At 47.0% G+C, this 25,583-nt stretch overlaps 1 pseudogene across 1 annotated transcript; it reads right to left on the bottom strand.

The window, feature by feature from the left end:
• Positions 1-1,054: 1,054 nt before the first annotated feature.
• Positions 1,055-25,367, bottom strand: LOC310795287 (SPRY domain-containing SOCS box protein 1 pseudogene; annotated as a pseudogene). The gene is made up of 3 exons: positions 25,313-25,367; positions 23,760-24,603; positions 1,055-1,580 (listed from the first exon to the last, which is right to left on the bottom strand). The product of its transcript is annotated as an SPRY domain-containing SOCS box protein 1 pseudogene (transcript).
• Between the last annotated feature and the right edge of the window lie 216 nt (positions 25,368-25,583).

The raw sequence follows: 25,583 nt of genomic DNA, 5'->3' as shown, positions 1-25,583 counted from the left end.
TATTCCATCAGTTAAATGTCGGCTAATCCATAGCCGTGTTGGAATAAGTGCCTCACGGTCTCCATTAAGTGCACTAGTTCTCACTCACGGGCACACGTGTTACGCAAGAACACGTGACCCCCTACCTCATACACACACCTCTACATAGGACGGCTAGCCGCCATGTTATGATAGGCGGAAGTTAACGCGTCCGCCATTTTGTGACAAGCCAATGAGCCAGCTCTAACCATATATACACACACACCCACCGCTCTGGCGCCATCTAGTGACCACCCGGTAACCCTACACTCATATGCAGAGGTCATACCTTCCCTCACATTTCCCCCTCCTATAGGTCAATGATTTTGGAATGTAACTTAGTTATAGAAGAAACTTGTTGATTGTAATGCCAATATCCCTCTTTTATTTTACATATAATAAATACTGTCAACTTTTAATCAAATTCAACTGTTTCAGTGTGATTTTGGTATAATTGTGGTAAATCACTGTTTAAGGATTTAAAAGACTGCACTCCTTCAGAAAGAGACTACCTGTGATTGATTAAGCGGGCCTGTTAAAGGATGGCTTTACCGGTTTTCAACCAGATTTGTATCCTTACAATGTCAGTAGTATGAGTAGATGGGCAGCCTTTACCTCCCCTCAGCAAACCCTCTTGGCTGTACTCCCTTTTCATTCCCATTCACAATGCACCGCTCTGCCGCGTCTTACGTCACGGCCGCATCATAGCGGCGCATCATACATGCGGAAGGGCTGCAATGTGTGTGGACCCAGGTTCTTCAGAGGACCGTTGCGTCATTAAGTATTTGATAGAGCATGGATTTCCTTTGAGGGATCATAGCCAAATTATTTGGATAGTTTGGAGCTTATAAGACTCATTCCTGAAAGCCCCAATTGAAAAGTATGGAAATCATGATCGGCGGTCACTCGGAACGAGTATGACTGTCCTCCTCTGTTGGGTCGTCTACTTGTGGATCCTCAGATGGCTGTAGAGGCCGATCCGTGTGGGCAGGGGTGGTGGTGGTGATTGGTGGAGGTGGAGGCTTTCTCTCTCTCTCTACTTGCGGTGCTGTCGCTTTGTCTCTGCGACACGGCGGAGTTCCCTTTGGTGCCGTGCAGCTCCTTCCTGCACGGCTTTCTTCCACGAGTGCCTGTCTAGTGCAATGTGCTCCCAGTTGCTTGATGTGATGTTAACATTTTTCAGACGAGTTTTAATGTTGTCCTTGAACCGCTTATTTTGCCCGTCAGGGGCTCGCTGACCTTCCTTCAGCTGTGAGTAGAGGATCTGTTTTGGGAGACGTGTGTTGGACATGCAGATGACATGACCTGTCCATCGTAATTGGTGCTGGATTATTGTGGTGGTGATGCTGCTCATGTTAGCTTCCTCTAGAACGCTGATGTTGGTGCGTCTGTCCTCCCAGTTGATCCTCAGAATCTTTCGTAGGGATCTTTGGTGGTGTTGTTCCAGGGCTCTCAGGTGCCTGCTGTAGGTGGTCCATGATTCAGCTCCGTACAATAGGGTGGGGAGGACAACGGCCCTGTAGACCAGGAGCCCTATCTTCTCACTGGCCTTAGGCACTAAACTGGCGTTAAACGCAAAAAAACGCGCTTTGCGCCTGACTTGGGAAGATAGCATCATGTTTTTAGGCTCCGAAATGCGCTTTACGCCGAAGAGGCGTGGCGCAGTGCCAGAATAGGCCAGAATGGGCGTTTCGGCCTTAAATACCGGCCTAACGATATCTTCCCCCCTGGCGTTAATTTAGTGCTTAGCGCTTTTCGAAACCAGGCCTTATTCAGTGCGCCGCGGATATTACTCTGCATAATTACGCGCAGCTCTCCTCTGCCGATCTCACACTCTCTCTCGCGCGTCAGACAGGCACAATGACTGATGAAAAAAAAGTTGTTATACCGTAGTTTTGAGCCCCTGTCATTCAGAGGCTGTTGCATCATCCTACCTGTGCAGTGGGGGAGAAGAAAAGGTATAGCGAGAGAAAACGATATCATTCTGCCCAAACTTTCACCAATCTAATCTCATCATGACATCCAGGGATAGGCTATATTTTTCTAGCCGATGCGTTTAGAACATTCTTTTCACTTTGATCTTGCTATAGTGGAGCGTATTTACATGCTTGCTGTATTTAAACTGCAGTGAGATTGGTTGAGAAGCATAATAATATCGAATAATATATATGGAGACAGACGGGGATGAAAGAGGGAGGGGGGAGCTCAGAGCGCTTTGGTCGGGCTTTTCTGACCGGATTGGATCGCTCTGTGGAATGGAACATGAAAGGGACATTGTGATTCGTTTACTGCACTCCTCCAATGAGCTCGGTGTGAATAATTCTACACTTAAAAGGCGTAGTTATAATGCTTAAGGCTGCGTGTAGCGCCGACACAAAAATAGGCACTGCGCCGGTCCACGGCCACTAATATAGGCTGCGCCTGGCGCTAAGCGCTAATTTAAGGCCAGTGGGAAGATAGGGGCCCAGGAGTTTTGTTTTGGGCTTTAGGTCCCGGTCTTAAAAAAAACCCTGTTGGCAGGGGGACCCCCTCATATATGTCCTGTCCTGAATGTGTGCAAATAATTTATTGAGCTAACGGGAGATAAGGTTGTCACTGAAATCATCATGTAAAAGTGGCAGAATAGTTCTCAATCAGTGTGGACTCCGTGCCACATGTAACCCATGTTGACCAGCTTACCGTCATCCTGTGCTATGTTAACCTGACGCTGTCAGATGGATGGGTTTGTTTCACATTCTGTTTGAGATCTAGATCTCATGAGAGAATCCAGCTTGCTTGCAAGGTTAGTGCTATGCGGCCACGGAGAGCAATATTGTGGAGCTTTCCAAGGTGCTGATCCTGCTGCTGGGAGCAGCTCGGGAGCTATCCAGCACCTCGGAGAGCACTGCAGTGCACAGCCCCAGGGCCTACACTAATGTTAAGGCACTGCTGCAAGTAATTTTACTTTTACTTTGGCATCCTACCTGTTGCTGTTGCTCTGCTGACACTATATTCAATCTGTTGGAAATCATCTCACTTTAGAGATGCTAGATAGCTTAGCAAATGTTAAACAGTTTCAGAGAGAACGACAGACCTTCAGTCCACAGAAAACGGCATAGAAAGTTAGCCAACCTAAAGCTTTCACCTAATAGCACTTCAGACGCTCTGGCCCTGTCTGTGACCAGCGGCTTGTCCAATCGTATGCAGCAGTTCGCGCAAACAGATGCGGGATTCCCGCAATCCTGTACCCAATTTCAGACACTGATTGTGCAGAAAAGGGGGGGGGGGGGGAGCGCCTGGGCGCACACCAGCGATTTTTGATTGTGTTTGTTTGTTGTTGTTTTATGAGGGCTACAGAGCGCCCTAGCCGAACGGGCACCCCAGGCAGGAGGCTGTTTCGCCTGTAAGGTGAGCTGCCGGGCCCTGAGGAGGGGGGCGGGGGGAGAATGTTGTGTTTGTACTACTCTGCGGCCCAGCTCGAGCGCGAGGAAAGAGCAGAGCTGCACTGCTCCTTTGGAAAAGAATCACAAACAAATCCCAAACGAAAATTAAAAACTCACTTCATAGCGTTGTAGAGGACAAGTTGGACAAGTTAATAACGTGTTTACCTCAATGCAGAAATCTCCCATTGTGATTACATTAGAGCGTGTTCAGAGCGGGGGGTTTGTCCTGCCTATTGTGCTGTGCTGCGGCTGGCGATAACCAGGCTCTTTTAACGTAGATACATGGGAGTCAATGTCAATAAAGTAGTTTGCCACTGAATGACCAAATTGATATAACTTTCAACCATTTTGAGCAACACTGTTTCCATACAGGCCACCAGCGTTGGCTAGTTGTTGATATTTATACAGATTTTGTAGGTCTCATATCCACCTTATTTCTAGCTGCCATGATGCCTGATGGGTGCTTCTTCCGCTTCCGGTGTAATTTTTACACTGTTTTAACTTGACAAAAAAAACGTCTATGAGGATTTTACAACAGCGCCATTCAGCCGTGTCGTTCGGGTGCTGGGATAATGTAATGCATTGTGGGTAGTCGGCTACTGTGGCTAATGCTAACGGCTAGCGTAATAGACTTTACATGGCAGTAAAACGCCACTGAATGACCAAATTGATTTAACTTTTAACCATTTCGAGTAACACTGTTTCCATACGGACCCGCAGCGTTGGTTAGTTGTTTATAACGTGACTATATTCAAAAATAAGGTGGATAAGGTTTTTCTTGACGAGGTGGGCAAACTGTCATGGCGTCGTTTTCCGAAAAAAGTTTCCTTTCTGACCAAAGAGCCAAAGAGTATAGTGAGACAAGAGGCGACGTCCTGCTCAGTATGCCTTTAAACAAAATCAGTGTTGGTGTTGGATGTAGTAATTTCGAAGGGAAAGTAAAGTAGGCAATCACTTACACTTACACTCTGTTCATGTTCACATTAGTCTGACAAGGTGATGGAACCCTTATTTGGGCAGAAAATTGATGACACACAAACAAACACACACACACACACACACACACACACACACTCTCTCTTTCACACACACACACACACACACACACACACACACACACACACACACACACACACACAAAGAGCCATATCTCAGAGGACGTATGCACTTGCCAACCCAGACAGTTAGATGGCAGTAGTGTAAAAAGTCAGCAAGGAAGCAAATAAGAGAGAGAGAGAGAGAGAGAGAGAGAGAGAGAGAGGGGGATGTGTATCATCCTATTTCAGTCACTCCTGTTTTCATATTGAACATACACTGACTGAAATACACTACATAACTGACTCAGCGGACTCAGACGAGGCAGTATACACTACAAGACTTTTCACTTTGAAATTCAAACATGTTTGATAATCTTTGTGGCTCCGACTGGCATCGGGAGGCAGTTTACACTTGAAGACTAGAAATCTGGAGGCAGTTTACACTAACAGATTAGAAATCTGTACCCAGTATACTAACAGATTTTGCTGCCGACTGGCACAACAACTGCAGACAACAACTGCAGGCTAGAGTCAACAAAGACCCAACTGTAAATCCTGTGTAAAATCGGGGGGGGGGGGGGGGGGGGGGGGGTCATGTAGTGTAAACTAACCATAACAAGACCCCAGATTGTATCCACAATTTCCAGTTGGGCAAAGGCTATCTTTGTCTACACTATCTGCAGTTGACGTGGCCAGTTGGCACCAAAATCTGTAAGTGTATGAGGGGTACAGATTTGAATCGTCAAGTGTGTGTTGGGAAAGGACTGCCTCCCGACGCAAGTCTGAGCCACGACAATTATATTGTAGCGAATCGTTAATTCGCCAAGGAACGGAGACTTGTAGTTGGTACAGGGTTCTTTATTCACAGGCTCATTCTCCTAGCTTCCAGCGGTAGCCTTGCTGCTAGCTCTAACCACACCCGGTCAGCTCGCTCACATAGCTTGACTGACTTCCGCCCCGGCCGCTGGTCACATATATCCCCTTCCCCCTAGGAACACACCCACACACATTAGTTCCTAGCTACACACGGAAACACCACAATACCTGCGATTACCTGAATCGCTACATATCCCCCACTCAACTTTAATTGTCGCTCCCACGCGACACCCACAACCCACACATATCCCCCCTGTACCAAAACACAACACCCCACAACATTTTTCCATTACCACATCAATTTCCCCACATAGTCTCTTATTTTTCAGCACACTTCTTTTCGCATTCCACCACCACCGTTTACATTTCTTACTTCCCAACAACAGTCTTTTCTTTCTTTCCACACACCACTTCATTCCCGTTCCACCATCATCATCATTTCGTTGCTTCACATTACCCACATCTCAATCAACATTCCCCTCACAACATTCCCATTCAAATAAGTCTCTTTTCTTTTTTCTCAATTCACCAATAACCCCCACATTTACATTATTTCGTTTTCCCTCTTTTCTTTACACTCATCTTCAATTTAACTCAAACCCATCATTTACCTTATTTTCTTTTTTCTTTCCCCTTCATTACCTTCCTTTTGACCACCACCATTTCCATCCCCCCTTTTACAGCTTCGGTCCCACCCGAAGCACATTACAGTCGACACAGCTAAGGCAGTAGTCCTCTACGTCTCCCTTCATCTGTACCCAGTAGAAAACTCGACAAAGGCGGCTGAGTGTCTCTTCAGGCCCGCGATGCCCCTGACCTCTGCGGCCCCTGTGCGCCCCCCGTAGCGCCAATCCCCGCAGGCAACTGGGCACCACTACGACGCTGCCACTCTTCCCGCGCCCATCCAACCCCAGAATCCCCGACTCCCTCACCCTCACGTCCGGAAACAACTCCCACAGTCTCTTCGTGGTACTTGAACACATGCACATCTCCTCCAGGCGAGGCCGGCATCCGGCCGCCACCCACCTGCGCACCGGTCCAATGCTAGCGTCCTCCGCCTGTCTGCGTATCCACTCCTCCAGATCGACATCCTCCATCGTCACGTTCTCATCCTCCAGGTCTTGCACTCGCTCGTCCTCCCGTCCCGCTCCCCTAGGGGGCGGCGTGTTCAGGACAGCAGGGCGAACACCACCGGCGTCGATCTCCACCTCGGCTCTCTGTAGTGCAACCGTGGGGGGTGTGTAGCGGCTAGGCTGGACCGGTTCCCCCGGCGGTAACCCCCCAGGCTCACCCGGCGACACGAGTGTCACTCCCCCGACTGCAACAGCATTGCAGGTGATGTCTCTCACTTCCCTCTGGCTGTTCAGCACGATCCCCGCTCTCCTGATGGTCTTGTCGCTGATGATGATGTCGCCCTCTACCGGCTGGTATGCAGAGCAGCTTGGCTTCTCCGGCGTTAGCAACACCCGTCCATCTGGACAAGCAGTCCACACTCTCCTGACCTGAATGCCCGGCTCTGCACTGCTCCGCTGCTTGTTGCTCAGGCTGCTCCACTGCTCCGCTACTCCGCTGCTCCTCTGCCTGTTGCTCCGGCTGCTCCCCCGGCTGTGTGTCTCTTCCAGCGTTCACACTCTTAGTGCAGTCTCTGGCTAAATGCTCAGGCGAACGGCACGTCCAACAAAGTCTCACCTGTCCGCCGCCTGCACGTCTCTCTTCTCCCGCTGTTCTCCAGTCCCCGACAGCTTCTTGACACTCTCTGGCTATGTGTCCCACTGCACCACATGCCCAGCAGGCTCCCTGCTGTCCCCAGTACCTTTGCTCCGCATATCCGGTCCGTCTCCCGGGACCGCTTCGGCACCACCTCGCCACGTGGCCCGGTTCTCCACAGGTCCAACACAGTCTCTTTTGTGGCTCCTCCGGCCGTTCTCCACATTGCGCTCCCTCTGTGCTCAACTCGTCCACACGCCGCCCGACTTCCCGCAGCGCCCGCCACAGCTCCACTGCCCAGGCAGGAATCGCCTCCGCCAGCCATCTGACCTCTCTCAACAAACGGGCTTCCATGCTCGCCAGCACCGAGCTGATCCCCGTCGTCAGCTCCTCTTTTCTCCCGTTCACCACTGGCCATTCTTCACCGCGCACCATCACACGTGGCGCCCCTAGCAGCTAGCACACGCAGCTAGCCTGCTACCGCTAGGTCGCTCGAGCCGTCTGATCTCCAACTTTTCCTCCGCCGTTCCTCCTCACTCTCTCCCCTCTCGACCGAATCAGAGGCGTTACCGCTTCACTTCTGACACCAATTGTAGCGGATCGTTAATTCGCCAAGGAACGGAGACTTGTAGTTGGTACAGGGTTCTTTATTCACAGGCTCATTCTCCTAGCTTCCAGCGGTAGCCTTGCTGCTAGCTCTAAACACACCCGGTCAGCTCGCTCACATAGCTTGACTGACTTCCGCCCCGGCCGCTGGTCACATATATCCCCTTCCCCCTAGGAACACACCCACACACATTAGTTCCTAGCTACACACGGAAACACCACAATACCTGCGATTACCTGGATCGCTACAATATCAAACATTTCCAAGCCGACTCTGGACACATTCGGGTAGTACTGTATACTCATCATCAACAACTCAAATGTGTATGATCCCATCAATAGCCAAGGACAAACTATGAGGCTATGCAACAAGCCAATCCAGTGTTTAGCCCACACCAAGAAGCAGTCAACTAGCCTCGACGCAAGACTCAGCCTATCTAGTTATTCTTATTACATTTATATTTCTGATACCAAGGCTGAAGGCACACAGGAATAAATACAAGGAAGGCAACACCAATGACAAGACCGTAAACTGAGCCATTCCATCGGCGTCTAAAAATAGTACGGTTGAGCAGCGTCAAGTTAGCCAGAATAAAAGGGAAACTTCCGGTTATAAACTTCAAAATAATGCCATTTAAATAAAGGTACTGTTGCAATGTTTTTGTGTGATCCGATAACGTTAGTAGTAATAGTAAGTTCGCCGAGTATCGCATAGTATATTTGCCAGTTTTAGAGCACAGGTTTTCAAATTGCTCTGTTCTATTTTAGTGTCATTCCGTTAGCATGCAACATCTGATCATAATATTTTGAGTAGGCTATACATACCTTTATATGAGGGGAAATTTGTACCAACATGAGTATTTAAAATACAGTACACAAATACAAGCTCTGAAATACAAATGACAAACTACTCAGAAATAATTCCAATACTGCCCATCTCTGGGTACACAGAGCATTACACAGACCCATGAGTTTAAGCTCTGCTCCACTCTGTTTGAAAAACAAGCTGTAAAAGGAAGTCGCTGAGCCAACAAGACTGATATGTTAATCAGAGTGCTATTTGAATGGAGAAATCATTAATACATCATGTAGCCTATAAAATGTATAATTTGCTCTCTTTTTGGTAATAAATGGATACTGTTTGAACAGGAAAAGATGTTTGAAGAGTTTAGGTAAGGCACTATTACTATAATGTATTCAGAAAAGCTTGGGACATATTTTTCACATAAACCAAGGGAGATCAATGCACAACATGCCTACAACAGAAGCGATGGACCCAACAATGAAATGTAAATGAATCGCCAATATAAACAGTTGCTCCTGATTACCGGGCAGGTAAGCAACTGTAATCAGTGTAGTCAGGAATCAGTTTGTTGTCACTCCTCCCTGTATCCATGTGCTTTATAATTTATGATACTAATTAACTGGCAGCTAGGGACATTATTAGAATACCACAGAGTAGAATATAACTGGCACGCCATATTAATTAGTGGTTAGTAATCATGGTTAATCATTAATCATCATGCCTACAACAAATTATACATTTTTGACTTCTTGTGGATTTACATGGCAGGTCAACAACACCTACGTCTAAGTCAGTTGACCCTACAAACACAGTATATCATTAAATTGTTTAAAGTAAATTTCTTTGTAGATATGACTGAAACCATTTAAACATTCACACACATTGGAAATGCTAGTGCACTTCGTATATTACACAAATTTAAATAAACTTTGAATCAAAACGAGAGAGCTGCACGTCATTGTTTGCATACATGTACAGAATAGCCCACAGAACTTGAATGGATAGAATGGCCATTTTTATGTTCCATAATATAAACAAAGAGTACAAAGAGTATAGAAGCCAAGAGACAAAGTCCAACAGCGCTGCCACCATTTTGGTCTGAAATTGCCTCCTTGTGCCAATGGGAAACCTCACAGAACCATGACAGAGGGACACACCAAGACCAGGAAGAACACAGGCCATTTCGGTAGAGGTACTTTTGTATAGCACTTTGTAGGCGGGGCTTTTTACTGACGACATTACGGTAGTCTCCTTCAGGCCAAAATGGCGGATTTGCTGTCGGCTGAAATGGAATGACCTAGGAGCCTTCAGTTCTTAGCAATGCAAGTTCTTTGATATAAACCTCCTTGGCACTTGGTAGACTCTATAATATAGAGTCTACCTATATCTCGCTGCAACTTGCCGTAAGCCAGTTTATATAGAGTCTATATAAACTGGCTTACGGCAAGTCGCAGCGACCTACTTGGAGAAAGGAATTGCCTTGAGCTATCTCTGTCGCTTTGCTGTCAACGGGGAGCTTCTGAAGGATTTTTGGACCAATTAATTGCGTGATATTACTGTTGGTAAGTTGTCACATTTGATTAATTTAACGTTAGTGTTTTAACATTACAAAGCTTATCCCTCTCACGATGTGTGGCAGCCAGTGTGACACACGTTATGGCCATAATGGCCAAACTTCCATTACCATAGAGACTAACCATAGACAACAACAAAACATTGTGTAGCAGCCAAAATACTACAGTGGAAAGACTGTTCTATCCGTTCAAGTTCTGAGAACCTGCCTATTGGCCATACTCCGTTTCAGGTCTTACTTGGGTTAAGCAGTTTATTGTGCCTTTGATACCCTGCGAGTGATTCCTGTCCACCTGTCGTGTCCTAGACACAGACATACTCGTCTGCCAGCAAAAAAGAATGAAAAAGAGGCAGGTGCCAGCTGCCCTCTTTGACTGAATGGTAGCTTACTTAACACAAAGCACAGGCCAGTTTTATTTATTTACTCTTTCAATGTGGAATGTGGTTTGGATTTCTATTGGTGTGCTTTCACAAGCACGTCTCAGAGTAAAGAAACGATGGTGCAAACAGCAGTGTTGGGGGTAACTCATTACAAAAGTAAGATATTACATGTAATATATTACTTTTAGCAGTAACTCAGTAATATCACTTATTACTTATAGGATTTCAGTAATATTATACCAGTTACTTTGTCAAGTAACTCAAGTTACAAATTGAGTTACATTTTATTAAATCAAAGCACATATTTAAAAAAAAAGATACAATCATGTCCTAATCAAACTGTGTGTTTTTATGCAAATAACCACTATAGATGTCAATAACAAAGGAAAAGGATAACATCTTGAATTTTGAATTGTTTACACTGACTTCAAGGCGGTTGAAATTATTTTTCGGGATGTTCCGGGGCGGCGATGTCATTCTGCTGCTGCTGTTGTTTTGGTCAAAGTAATGCAAAAGTAGTGTAATAAGTAACAAGTTACTCAACACAGAAAGTAATACTGTAAAGTAACTTATTACTTTCAAATGAAAGTAACTAGTAATATGTAGTATATTACATTTTGAAAGTAACTTGCCCAACACTGGCAAACAGTGACAGCTATGGTAAGTACTGATCATTGCAGTTTTTGTTTGCATTAAAATGTACCAATAATGGAGTAAGTCTGAGTTTATTGGGCAGATGGCAAAAACCAAAACTGAAGTAAAATGATTAGACTACATACCTACAGTAACCTGTAAGCCAGAAACACTGTGTTTTTCATGATTAAAGTGAGAAAAGAACCAGGTAAATCAAACCAAGTGATTACGCATCCATCTTTACATTACTTGAGTAACCGGTTTAAAAACTGAATTCTCTAAGTTCTACCAGGGAGACTCACATGGCACAATGGTCATTGGGTTGTCCACCTGCAACCAAGACCACTCAGCTTAAAAGATCTTACTGTTCAGTGTGTTGTCGTTACAGGCCTTCACCCCTCCACCTCCCCACCACCCACAGCCTCTGCACCACCATCATAGATAGCTCCATGGACAGTGCAGACGTTAACAAAGAAGCTCATGGCTCACAAATGGAAGGGAGCCCTGGCTGGCAGCTCATCAGTTCACACACCTGGCAGCCATCCCAGCTTGTTAGAGGCACTACAAAACACCAGCCACAACCACAATGCTATAGGAACACCCTGCAAGGTATACACACTGAACCCTCCGATGACTTCTGCCTTCTGTTTTCTACCTCCTCCAACACAACTGCACAGCTTGTGACAGAAACCCTCCTCCCACTACTGCCCTCCGCTGGGCTTCTCCAGTCTGAAACAACAGACCTGTGGGCCATGGAATAACAAACCTGTCCCTCCCCACCATCCTACACCCACATTTGCTTATTTACCAGCCGCAACAACCTACTGTACAGGACTGACCATTTTGGCTAGAATATTTTCCAATAAAAAACTAAACAAAACAAAAAAATGCCAAAAGATGAAAAACATGCACTGCTAGGTCCAAAAATCAAGGTGGAAAAATATAACCAAACAAACCTGATGAAAAAGATTTAAAAAAAAATGTACCCACAAGCAACTGACATATTTGGATAGCCTAGGGTACTGATGTTCTTTGTCCTTTCAAAAACATGTTTCCGCCATGCAGCACAGGTTATCTGTGTGTCCATTTACCCCCCCCCCCCCCCCCACAGTATGTCAATAATAATTTCAGTCTTGCAAACAACAGATAAGAAACACTTACAGGCACTATTGTAAGAATTCTGTCTATTCTCATTCTGACCATCTCAGAACTCAAATACATTTATCTCTAATCCTTTTTCTGCACTATACACACACACACACAGACTGTGGTTTTGAATGTCATCAACGCAGAGCTGTCAGTGTGTGCCATGATCCATGTAGGGGGGTTGTGGAGGCGGTGGCTGCATCCTCTCTATAGATATCAGGGCCAGTCATGGTGGATGGCCCCCCTCCTGTAGTCAAACTGTCCCTGGAGTTCGTCGCCAACTTCTGTCTGGCTCTGTGCCTACTACCCGTTCACATAAGGACACAAGTTTCCTTTTGGGAGGAGCGGTGTGCCGCGGACGGTGCAGAGCACACACTGCTCTGGGGCCGGTCACATCGGATTTTCTCCAACAAATTGTCTTTTTGAGGAGGGTGCTACTGTAGCAGCGATATGTGGGAGCATATGTTAGTTTAGCATCGTGCTTGAAGAACAAATCAAAATGTGTGTATGATTTCTTTCGTCAGGGAAAGTTGATGGCTGATCATTTGCCCTTGGTTTTCAATGAAGTAAATAAGGGAGGAAGCAAATATTCACACATTTTGGTTCGTAAAGGGAACTAAAAGAGGTGATTTGTTTTACACCAATATGGCGAAACCACAGATGTTCTCCAGGCAGAGGTGACCCTGGCTTTTAGATCTTGGTCAGAGAGAGGGGTCACTAAAGTAATGGATTTATATAACGAAAATGATATATTTCACAGTTTTGAGGATTTACAAAGAATCCACAATATTCCTGAAAAACACTTCTTCAAGTACCTACAATTCGGGGGTTATGTTTTAAAAGCACTTAGACAGTCCCCTTATAAACCTCCTCTCTCCTGCCTTGAAAAGGTCATAATAGAGCGTATTCAAGGTCGTGGCCAGGTTTCCTTTTTGTATAAATTGATGGTAGATAAATCTAAGGAATCCTCGGACAACAAAAGATTGGCTTGGTCTAACGACTTTAGATGCAGAAATCTCTGAAGATGACTGGAAGGAAGTTTGCCAAGACGCACAAATTCAGACTATCAAAACAAACCAAAGATGTTACAATTTAAATGGTTTATGCGTACATTCATAACTCCTTCCCTGTTACATCGTTTTGACAACAATAATCCGGATTTATTTATATTATAAAAGGGAGCATTTGGGCAATGTTCTCTGTTTCAATTTTGTCCCGGAAGTGATGTCATCAGTGATGTCACTTGAGCAATTGTGCATTGTGACATCACTGATGATGTCATAGGCATTGTGACATCATCAGTGATGTCATAAGAGCAACTGTGATGTGAAGTTGTGACATCATCAGTTTGTGACATCATCAGTGATGTCATAAGAGCAAGAGTCTGGAGTTGCTCAAAACTAAAGAATTCTGGGAAAAAGTCATACAAACTATCGATGTTGGCCTGCATGTCTGCACTCAGGTATTTATTCTTGGACTACTCCCCCCTGAGTTAAGACTCTCAAGGGCAAATAAAAAGATTAAATTAAATAAAAAGTCATTTTATGTTCACTTCAGGCTAAACACTGTATTGCAACTACCTGGAACTGCCCGTGAGCCACAATAATACCAAAACTCAGTTGCCATGCCAGATAGTTTCTCTAACCCACTCCACCAGGCCACCATCAGCAATACGCTGTGTTGTTTTATGTGAATATTTCGGCTGGTTAGAATGTATTTCTACAAAAAATATTTTTATTTGACTTTTCACACATACAGAGGATGTACTGTATATAGGAGGTCTGTAAAGTGTACAACAGTATATAACAGACATGAAATAAAATGCATGCAATAGAATGCATTTCAAGAAACTAGTCTAGCTTTCATTGCAAAACTTCGGCCAATGCTATTAGCCAACTCCTGTCTGCCATCATGCTAGCATATTAACCAGGCTAATATGCTCGAGGCTAATTTAGCCTCGGGCTACACTGAATAACACACACCCCGATAGCTTTGACTGGTGCTGGCTCGCTCCCCCAGACAGTGCTCCCGATGCATCCATACCCTCAGATAAAGGTTGTAAGCTCACCTGTAACTATCGATGACATTCCAACTTCCCAATCATGGCTTGGGATGTACTTAGTGTGAGTCCTAATGATGGTTGATGTGTCTGTAAGATGAATGGATGTTGATACAACTCGTTCACATGTTTCACAAAACAATGCTTGCTTGCGTGTGTGTGTGTGTGTGTGTGTGTGTGTGTGTGTGTGTGTGTGTGTGTGTGTGTGTGTGTGTGTGTGTGTGTCAGGGGCGTTTCTAGGTCCTGAAGACATTGGGGGCTTTAGCCAGGTACCCCGACGGGGAGGGGGGGAAAGGGGGGATAGGGGGGAAAATTTTGGTTTTTCCAATCCGTAAATACCCATGTTGTGAGTCATTTGAGATGAATACAGAAGAACAAGATTAGTGGGTCTCAAAGTGAGGTCCAGGGACCACCAGAGGTCCTTGATAGGGTTCTGGCGGGAGTCCACTTAGCAAATTCATGAATTTATAAATATCAGCATTAGCCTCTTTCACTTACAAGAAGTTCTCACCACCTCCCCTCCTCATCCTCTGGTCTGGTCTCCTCAACTCTCCTCTCCTCTCCTCTGCTGTGGTCTGGTGTCCTCTGTTTTGCTCTGCTCCACTCCCCTCAGGCTGAGATGAGAAAAAAACAAACAGAAAATATCAGTAGGCTATGCAGGACCAAATTATCAGTTACTATTGTCATAGTGTGTCATTACATAATGTTTCTGCTTCACTCCTCACCACCTCCTCTCCACATGAGCTCATCATCTCACTATGAAATTATTCACACAAATGACATGCATCAACATGCACAGCATCACAGTAGCTACAACTATGAAATTATCTTGTTATTTAGTTGTTTAGTTGTGAAGATATTTTCTGAGATAAATGGGCCTTGATGCTCAAGGCCCATTTATCTCAGAAAATATCTTCACACAGAATATTATTAACCATACAACCTACCAGGGGCCGCGGAAGGCTGTTCAAGTAGGTCGGGCTCAACCGCAAAAATTAGACTAGACTACATCAGACAACAATATGAAACTTTTTGAAGTTTACTCCATTAGTTAAATGAAGCTTATTATCGGAGACAGGTGAGTTTAGGCTATTTGCATAGGGCCGTGCGGCGCTGTCCCTGCTACTGAAATGGAGCGGAGTTGTGGTTATAGCCTATATCAATCCGATTCCGATATCAATCAATGAATTAATCAAGCATCACTTCGATTCAGCCTCGTGGTTTAAATAGTGCTACTACTACTTTGCGAACAGGAGGGATAGAATAATACACATCAAAGTAGTGAAACACAAAAAAGCACCAGCTGATGCTGCACCTCCGAAACACACACTTTCTCCCCTCTCTCCTCCTCCACACACACGCCAGACTCACCATATCTTTCTCTCTCTATCTCTTTACATTCTGCCGAAGAACTGCGTCCTCTTGTCGTTGCTCTGGACGAACTCCCTTGCAATCACCGAAACATCCACTTTGTCCAAATAGTCCTTGTGTGTATGGCCGCACATCAGGCTATTAAGTATTTTTTGTGTCATTGTTGATCGCATATAGGTCGTTGATCACATAATATATATCAATCAATAGGTCTTTAAACGACGGAGGGACGAGAAAGACCTCTCGGCGCTGGCAGACGACACGGGGATTGTATAAAACAACTTTAACAGTTTGTGTACATCTGGCAGGAGTGTTTGTGCCACAGGTGTATTGTTCATTGCTGACACAACAGATGACACGGTTAGGGGTTTGCCTGCTTCCTCCTCGCCCTCCTCGAAAAGCTTGATTGTGTCTGGCAACATATCAAGCTGTGTGCCGAGAGAGTCAACATTAAAATCCTTCTCGTAGAGCCGCAGAATAGCAGACGGGAAACCGACCTTTTCCCCTTCAGCTGCAGACAGAATCAGGCGCTCCAGGGCAGCTGCCTGCCACATGCAAGTCTCTCTGCACAAAACGACGGTCCAACTCCCCAAAAGTAGGTCGGGCTCAAGCCCGGGCTCCACGGCCCATGCGTCAAGTAGCGTAGATATAACATCACTACGTCCGCTCTAAGTTTCAAAATAAAAGTACCATATGATACAAAAACGGCACCATCAGAATTTAGGTTTACAGGAAGCGTGTACCTTAATAAAATACCTTCACAGGAGTTACTGGGGGGGTTCGTACACTCTGACTGAGTTGGTTTCTTCCATGATGCGTCATCATGGGAAAAACCAACTCGACGGGGGAAAGAGGGGGGTTTCGCTGCAAGCACTGACTTGAGAGGCTGTTCATAACCTCCGGGGCTGGGAAAAAAACATCCGGGGCTCTAGACCCGGAAGCCCAGGGCTAGCGACGCCCCTGGTGTGTGTGTGTGCGTGCATGCGTGCGTGTGTGTATGCGTGTGTGTGTGTGTGTGTGTGTGTGTGTGTGTGCTCGTGCATGTGTGTGTGTCTGTTTATTAGCTCCCTGTTGTCTTTTTGAGCCCACAATTGAGCCCATTGTGTGTTGTGTCCTGGGCATGGGTGAGGGTATGCTAAGCGGGCTTGGTCTAATGATGATATCGATGGCGTACCGGAATTTGAATATCTCGGGTCCCTAGACTTTTGTCAGAGTAGGGTCACAAGCCAAAAAAAGGTTGGGAACCCCTGCTCCATCTCTTTTTACTATGCAACCATCTTGAAAATGACCCCTTTCCTTTATTTTCATTTTGGTAAACTTTTATTATGTTATTTAACATGCCCAATAGTACTAGAATCCATTGAAAAAACTTTTATATCAATTTGTTCAGGGTTAGGTGCTCTTTTTTCCATAATACTGTATTGACTGGCAATGGGTTAGTTCTCATTCAGAAAACTTGTAATACAATTTTTTTTTCTTAATGTAAGTAATCAACTGGGGAAGTTTCATGATGATATCTATTATTTAAACATTTTAACCTTTTCACTGGAATTTGGGGCCCCCTCTTGGGACGCCATCTTGGATTTGTCAATACAGAATTAAGTTGTGGAAATTTCACTAATTCAGTTGTATTTCTTGAGCCCTAAAACCTATAGTTGGACACCAAAACCACCGTTCTAGGTTGAATAGTAATTGAGATAGCCATTTTAAGCTCCATCTCGGACACCATCTTGAAAATGACCCCTTTTCTGAATTTTCCTTTTGGTAGACGTTTAGTATGTTATTTAACATGCCCAATGGTAACAGAATCCATTGAAACCCCTTTGTATCAATTTGTTCTCACTTAGGTGTTTTCTCCCCACAGATGTATTGGCCTAAAGTGGAAGTACTAACATGACAGTATATCATTTAAAGTAAAACTGTTAATGCACCATTAATACAAGTTCAGTTGGATTATTGAATGTTTATTAAGACATTCGACTTTTGCCCTCACATAAGTGTACGTACAGAGAGAGAGAGAGAGAGAGAGAGAGAGAGAGAGAGAGAGAGAGAGAGAGAGAGAGAGAGAGAGAGAGAGAGATCAAAGGAGCTATCAAACCTGGGGATCAGCTCAATCAGAGAGAGCCTAAGGATGCATGTGGCCACTGTAGCACTTGTGGCTCATCATTCAGTCTGGGCTCCTCAGGTCACCCTGAAACCACCCAGCACAGTCAATACAGCAATGACCAGGCTTGAGATTGAGTCATAAACATGTCTATGGTTATAACAACTACACAATATTTAGAGTAAATAAAAAACTATGTAACTCAGTAATGCATCCCCACATCAGTAGCCTTGGATTCTGTAAATTAGACTGAACTGAATATTGAACACATTCCTTTTGTAGGATGTTCACATTTACATTCACAGTGCTATGCTGTGCTCTGTTATGTTGTACTGTATTGACTTGGGGATATGTCGATGTGCGCACAAGGTTACAATGTTATGCAAGTAATTATTACTTCATAGAACTGAGATCCTTCAACTAATCAATGGGAAACAAAACATTTTGAGTCACAGATGGATACACTGTAAGAAAAGTAAGGTCAGCTATTAGGCTATTCAATGTGTGAATGCAATCGGGTTTACTGTAAATCTCAGACTTTGTAACCGATCATTCTACCTGAAAGCTCTTGTTAATTAATGACACATGGACATTTTCTCTTAGAATGGGAGTATTGTGTTTGTCTGACAGTCATCCTGAATTAGCATTTCACTTTGCTTCATTATTCAGTCTGAAACGTTTGTAACAACGGCAAAACAGAGGGCACTGTTAAAATTGAATTCAGCCAATTGTTCCTACCCAATTACACATTCTTAGCCACTGGACAATCCTGAATAGCTTTAGTAACACCCATGTGGATTTACCAAACCCGCTGTTGATAAAAATCTAAATTTCTAATCCCAGTATAGCTGGCCATCAAAAGTAGTGTCAGACTGTGAAATGTTTAGAACTTTGAAAAAGTTGATATCCACTATCTAACTGAATAGTGCATGTCATGTGTGTTATTTTCCATTATATCACTAGAAATCTTACACGCTCGATTTCTAGGTTGGAGACTCCATATATGAATTTGAAGGAATAGTTCACCCAAAAATGTCATATTCTTATGGTCATTCACAGCAAATCATATGAAAAGTGTTGCACCCTGATTTTGTAAACCCTATCCAAAATAGGACATTTACGCGCGCTGGATTCCTAGGGTGCACTCTGGAGATGATGCACCAGATGCTGCAGTTATGGAAATTGTCCGCTCCGCAGGCTCCGAAAATCATGACAGACAGACAGACAGACAGACAGGATAGTGGGAGGTGGGCGACCTCCCACTATCCAATCAGAGATTGCTGTCAGAATAACACTTATTTTAACTAGGGATGGCACGATACCACTTTTTCCATATCCGATCCGATACCGATACCGCAATCTTGAGTATCTGCCGATACCGATATCAATCCGATCCAATCTTTTTCCCTCGCTTATACAACTAGCTGTTAATAATACATTTACCAATGCACTTTGCTTAACCCAGCCATCTAAACAGCATGTTGTTCAATCTGTGGAACAATATTTAAGTACTCCTGCCTTGCCTGGATGAATGCCTCACAAACAACTCTCACGCAGCTGGATAATATCCAGAAAAAGGCAATTAAAATCATAGGTGTGGATGAGGACTCTGCCCATAAGGATTTTGCCATCACCAAGTTGAGCCATCGCAGAACAGTTGCTGCAACAACTGTTATTTTCAAAATGCACACTACCAAGTGCCCAGCAGACGTGAAAGCGCTGCTACCCCCCGCTCATGTCCCAAGTCGAACCACCCGGAGGCTCCCACCCAACCATGCCCTGTCACTGCCCAGGGCAAACACTAAATGCCTGGACAGGAGCTTTCTCCACTCTGCCATAGCAACATGGAACAGCCTTCCCTCGCGGTTGTTGGAGACATTACATCATCTAGCAGTGTTCATGCCTTCAAGAAGAGACTGAACAAACACCTCCTCAGCACGAGACCCTAAAACTCAAGGGGCCCTATCTTCGTACAGGCGATATCCCCTATTAGCGCTTGCACACCTGTTTGCGCGTGCCTTAAAGCAGGGAAGATTGCAGTCCGCTGTCTAGGTGTTATGCCAAGTTTTGTACCCCCGCCAGACAGCAGCAAAACCTCACCTCACGGGAACATATTGCAATGATTTATACAGAAACATAACTGTTTAAAGATGATATAATTGTTTGGGTAGACGTGACCTTCCTGTTTTTAAGTTAAAACAGCACCAAAATATGGTGGCGATGCATGGTGGTGCGGGAAAGCATAACTCGTCACAACAACGGGCACAAACGCAGATTAGAGGCGGCATGCCAAATCATTTATGCATGGCGCAAACGGGATTTGGGCGGTGTTAACCACCAGAATTATTCACAGGTGTGGCCTGGCAATGCCTTGGTGTTAGTTCAATCATGAGAGGCCAGTTGGTAGGATTAGACAAACTTTATTTAGCAATCGGCGTGCATGGCAAATACTTTGGCGCTTGACTCCATTGGCCAGTGGCGCTGCTCTTGAGGCAAGAGGAGGGCACCTGCATAGGCTAGGAGATCCCCCCCCCATGGGGGATCAGGAGTCAAGACTCGTTGGTGGCGGACTGGGGAGGTGGGTGGGGCAAAACAATGCTTCGGACGGCTTCGAGAGAGCTGGACTGCCGTGAAGCTGCTGCTGCTATGATCGGCCAGAGAGAGAGAGGTGACGTAGAACCCTTGCTATATATATGAGGATTAACTGATGTCGTATTTGACGTCATAGCAGGCGTCATACTAGGACTTTGACTGACCACGTTATGCTAGGACTTGACTGTCGTCAGGGGATGATCGGATTATGCATGAGTGGCCTTCAGCTTGAAATATGGTCTGGAGACCTCACTTCAATCATGAGAGGCCAGTTGGTAGGATTAGACAAACTTTATTTAGCAATGGCGTGCATGGCAAATACTTTGGCGCTTGACTCCATTGGCCAGTGGCGCTGCTCTTGAGGCAAGAGGAGGGCACCTGCATAGGCTAGGAGATCCCCCAAAAGGAAGATCTGATTACCGGAGGTTAATTGAGATCTGCAGGTGCCAGTAGTTGATTGTACTTTTCCCTTCGACCTTTTTGCGACTTACAGCTATTTGCGGCTGGCGCTCCCGACTCGGTCGGGCACCTCGCGATAGCGCTTCCCAGCTTGGCCTACATGGCCGCCTTGGCGCTTCGCGATTGTACTTTTCCGGCCTTCGACCTTTTTAGCGACTTACAGCTATTTGCGGCTGGCGCTCCCAACTCGGTCGGGCCTTCGTTCTTGGTACATGCTTTTCCTGCCTTCGACCTTTTTAGCGACTTACAGCTATTTGCGGCTGGCGCTCCCAACTCGGTCGGGCACCTCGCGACAGCGCTTCCCAGCTTGGCCTACCTGGCCGCCTTGGCGCTTCGCGATTGTACTTTTCCGGCCTTCGACCTTTTTAGCGACTTACAGCTATTTGCGGCTGGCGCTCCCAACTCGGTCGGGCCTTGGTACGTGCTTTTCCTGCCTTCGACCTTTTTAGCGACTTACAGCTATTTGCGGCTGGCGCTCCCAACTCGGTCGGGCACCTCGCGATAGCGCTTCCCAGCTTGGCCTACCTGGCCGCCTTGGCGCTTCGCGATTGTACTTTTCCGGCCTTCGACCTTTTTAGCGACTTACAGCTATTTGCGGCTGGCGCTCCCAACTCGGTCGGGCCTTCGATCTTGGTACATTAAAGTTTAGCTTGGCGCTTCCCGGCTTGGCCTACTTGCCTGCCTTGGCGCAACTACCCTGACTTTCTCCGACTCTATCCCCCCAAAAATGAGCCGGGGAATTTACTGCGCCTTACTGGGCGCCATGCTTACGGGGAGCCGCCACCAACGAGACATTTTAAAGTCCGGGACACTGTTTGTTGCCATGCTCACCGATTTAGGGAGGAGGGTTCTTTGGGCCGCCAGTATGGCCGCCTGCTCCGGGCGGATGTAGCTGGAGAATGCCGATGAGGACCAGCGGCCCATTTGCTGGAGGGAGGCGGAGGACACTCCTTGCTCGGCGGCCGAGGTGGCCGCTCCGATGCTGAAGGAGTGGCTGGAGTAGTCCTTCGTCGGGAGGTTGCATTGCTGGAGCGTCTGCTTGAGGTGCAGGGTGAACCGGGATCTTGTCATCTGGTGACAGGGTGCGATGAGGAGCAGGGGAGCCGAGGGGCCGGTCCGAGGCCTGAGCTTGACGTAGTGAGCCATGAACGAGAAAGGGCAGAAGGGGGCTAGTGCCTTCCTGTATGCTATTGTGTGCTGGGGCAGCAGGCTGAGGGCAGCGGATGCCGACGACTCAACACTGATCCGTAAGGCCAGGGACATTGTGGGGCTGGATCTGGGCTCTCTGACTGCGGTGTCAGAGAAGAGAACGTTGTCCAGGCTACGCTCCATCATGAACAATGACTCGCACCCACTCCACGGCGTGCTAGTCGAACACAGGAGTACGTTCGGTGAGAGACTGATTCCACCTAGATGCAGTACGGAGAGGCACAGGAAATCATTCCTGCCTGTGGCCATTGGTCTATTTAATGCCTCTCTTAAAGAGCACCTCGGAGACGCTCAGTCTCCCTGAGACTGAGCCAGCCGATAGGTTAACTGTGCCTGGCTGAGCCACGTGTAGCGTATAGGGCAAGCCGACTTAATATAGTCCAGGGTGCAATAATGATAATTGACACGAATGTATACTTACCTGACGTATTTTGTATTTTGCTACTTAGACATTCCACTTATTTTTGCTTCTAGCGCATTTACTAGTTATTCTATGCTATGGTTTTTTTTTTTTTTTTTTTTATTATTGCTTAATATTGCATTTGCATTGCATTTACTACTGTTTATTTTATTTTAAGCTATGTGTGTTCTGTGAGCGAGCTACTGTAACCTGTCCCGATTTCCCCTCGGGGATCATTAAAGTCATTCTGATTCTGCTTCTGAAGAAATGCCAGAGGCATTTTACTTTGAAATTCGTTAAGAACAGGAAGTGGTGTATTAAGACCGGCTTCGGTCCGAAAGTTATGCAGTAACACTCATTCTAGCTGATGCTCAGACAAGCTCCGTGGGCCAGGGGTGTTAGAATGGCCCCTTGCGTGGTTATTATTATTATTGTTGTAATTATTATTATTATAATTATTATTATTATTATTATTATTGTGACTCCCGCTGGCCATTTGCCAGAAAGCGATTTCCGCTTAGGCGTCGGAAATAGGCAGGCTGAGATGCCCACTGGATAGAATAGTCAGATCACAGGCCAAATAACTTGTCAGTCAGCTTCGCTTTACTTAGTCAAAGCACGAGGGACACCTACGGTACATGTGGTGTTTTCAGAGCAATGTAAGACAGTATTTCTGTTTGGTGGGGCGGGCCGTTGCGGGCAGACGGAGTATTAAAGAGATGAGAATACGTCGGATTATAGGCATTATAGGCAGAACACGAAGATCCCTAGTACAGTTTAGTAGTGCACGAGTGCTCAAGAAAGCGCACGAGATAATCAATGACTCCACACATGTCCTTCATGTCTGTTTTGACTTAATGCCATCAGGAAAGCGCTTTAGACAGCCTGCCTGCAAAACAAACAGAAGGAAGTTTGGTTTTGTTCCAGGGCCATTCGACTGGTGAACAGCCACAGTACGAGAAGTGGTCAGTTTATCTAGACTAGGTCTGTACCTTGACCTTTTGATTTGAACCCTTGAACAAGTCTAATATGCACTTGGATTGTATTGACTGAAATTAATTTGTATTGATCTGACACCTATATTCCTTTGTGGTGTTGGATACACTGTAATCAGGGATCTTGCTTTATCAGTGTCATTTATTGTATTTATTGTCTTTTTTTTTTTTTTTTTGTATTGTGTTTTGGATGTGTACAGAGTACAGCTTGTTTGCAGTATTCATGCCTTAAATTGCCCCTTGCGGGACTAATAAAGTTTTTTTTTTTTTTTTTTTAATTGAATTGAATTGATTTTACTGGACTGGTAGATTGCCCGTTTAAATGCTGAAGTACTGATACTTTCCTCATGGGTCCTTTCGCATCCACGGGTGACTGGTCCTCCGGGGTATGCTCGGTGTGCTGTGGTCGTCAACCCCGTCCTTGGTAGAGCTCTTGAGAGAGGCGGGCAGGGGCAGTCCGTGGATTCCGCTCAGGCGGTCCCTTCCTAGAGCCGCCCGCACAGAGCGCCTGCACAGGTCCAACAGAGGGAGGGGATCCGGATCGAGTCCGTTTATGTACCGGATTCGTATTTCGCAGTGTCCCCACACGGCGCTCACTGCGGGGTACACCTTCCTGCCCTTAAGTCCTCCGAACGCCACCCCTAGGTCATGTCCGTACACTATGAAACCTAACGTCCCCTCGTCCATGTCCAAGACGACTAACAGCGAGTCTGGTATTATGAAGGTGTCGTCGGGCTCCAGGAAGGCGGGGTAGGTTCTGCCCGCGTGGTTCTTGCCGTCGTGGTAGAGTTTACACCGGCCCAGGTCCCAGCCCCAGGACTCGGTGTTGTTTCCCACCAGGACCGTGTAGCCCACCGAATGCATCGGCGCGTCGCCCGTGGCCACCCCGACCACGGCGTGGGACCCCCTCTGGCGCGTGGCCCAGCTGATCTCCCACACGTGCAGTCCCTGCGTGTAGCCCACCCGGCCGCGGATGGCGTCCGTGCTCTGCGCCACGGGTTGGCGGTGGAGCACCAGCTTGTTGACGTCCTTGACGAAGATGTTGAGCGAGCGGTCGTCGTTGTTCCAGGAATGCTGCACCTGGACGTCCGGGCCGGCGGGCGGCATGTCCATCAGCCGGTCCAGCCGGGAGGGCTTGGTGTGCTCCGGGGGCGTGGCGGATGCCAGGGTATTCGTCCGGGCGGGTTGGGTGGTGGTGGGGAGCACGTCGGCTTGCTGCGCGGGCGGGGGCAGGATCGGCTGTTGAGCCGGCTGGGCTGAGGCGAGCGTGGGGGAAATGGGGGGGGGGGGTTTCCAGCACCCTCAGGCGAGCCTCCACTGATCTGTTAGCATCTAGCAGGGACAGCAGGATGGCTCTTAATGGCCCGGGCAGGATCGGCTGCTGCTGGGCTGAGGCTAACGTGGGGGGAATGGGGGGGGGGGGGGTTTCCAGGGCCCTCAGACAAGCTTCTACAGATCTGCGAGCATCTAGCAGGGACAGCAGAATGGCTCTTGACGACCCCTGTCGGCTCGGCGGAGCTACGAATGGGGCCGCTTCCGCTTCCGGGGCGGCGGCCTGGAGGTCAGTGCGACCAGGAAGTACGTGGCGTCTCGCGGCGGCCCCGCGGCCTGCATTTCCCCGGCGGCTCCCGGCTCTCGGGGCAGCTGCCTCTACTGGTCTTCGCCCGCGGCCTCTCGCACGTCCGCGCCGAGCGGCCTCTCCCTCCGGCACGCCCGCACGCGTTCTTGGGCGTCCACGGCGCGCCGCTTTGTCTTCTGTTACACGGGCCGTCGCAGTGGCGCGCCCCATGCCACGGGAACGCGCGCTGGGCCTTCTCGTCGGGGCTATGCTGGCAGCCTGTGGTCCGGTCGCTTCGCCAACGTCTTCGTCAGACACCTCGGAAGGCAAGTACGCTCCGTGGCCGGTCCGGAACAGGGGACCGATGTCTAAGCTGTCGTCACAGTCCATGGGCTGCTCTGGCTCGGTACTCGACATGCCAGGAATGGGAATATCCACGGGTAGAGAAGGCTTGTGGGTGCTGATTCGGTCTGCGGATCTGGTGCAAAACAACGCTTCGGACGGCTTCGAGGGAGCTGGACTGCCGTGAAGCTGCTGCTGCTATGATCAGCCAGAGAGAGAGAGGTGACGTAGAACCCTTGCTATATACAGTGTTGGGCAGTAGCTTGCTACAAGTAGTGAAGCTACATAGCT

This window comes from Poromitra crassiceps, assembly GCF_964638095.1.
Source record: "Poromitra crassiceps genome assembly, chromosome: 1".
In the NCBI taxonomy this organism is placed as follows: domain Eukaryota; kingdom Metazoa; phylum Chordata; class Actinopteri; order Beryciformes; family Melamphaidae; genus Poromitra; species Poromitra crassiceps.
Note: the sequence above shows the minus strand (reverse complement) of the source record. Positions and strands in the feature narration are given on the sequence as shown.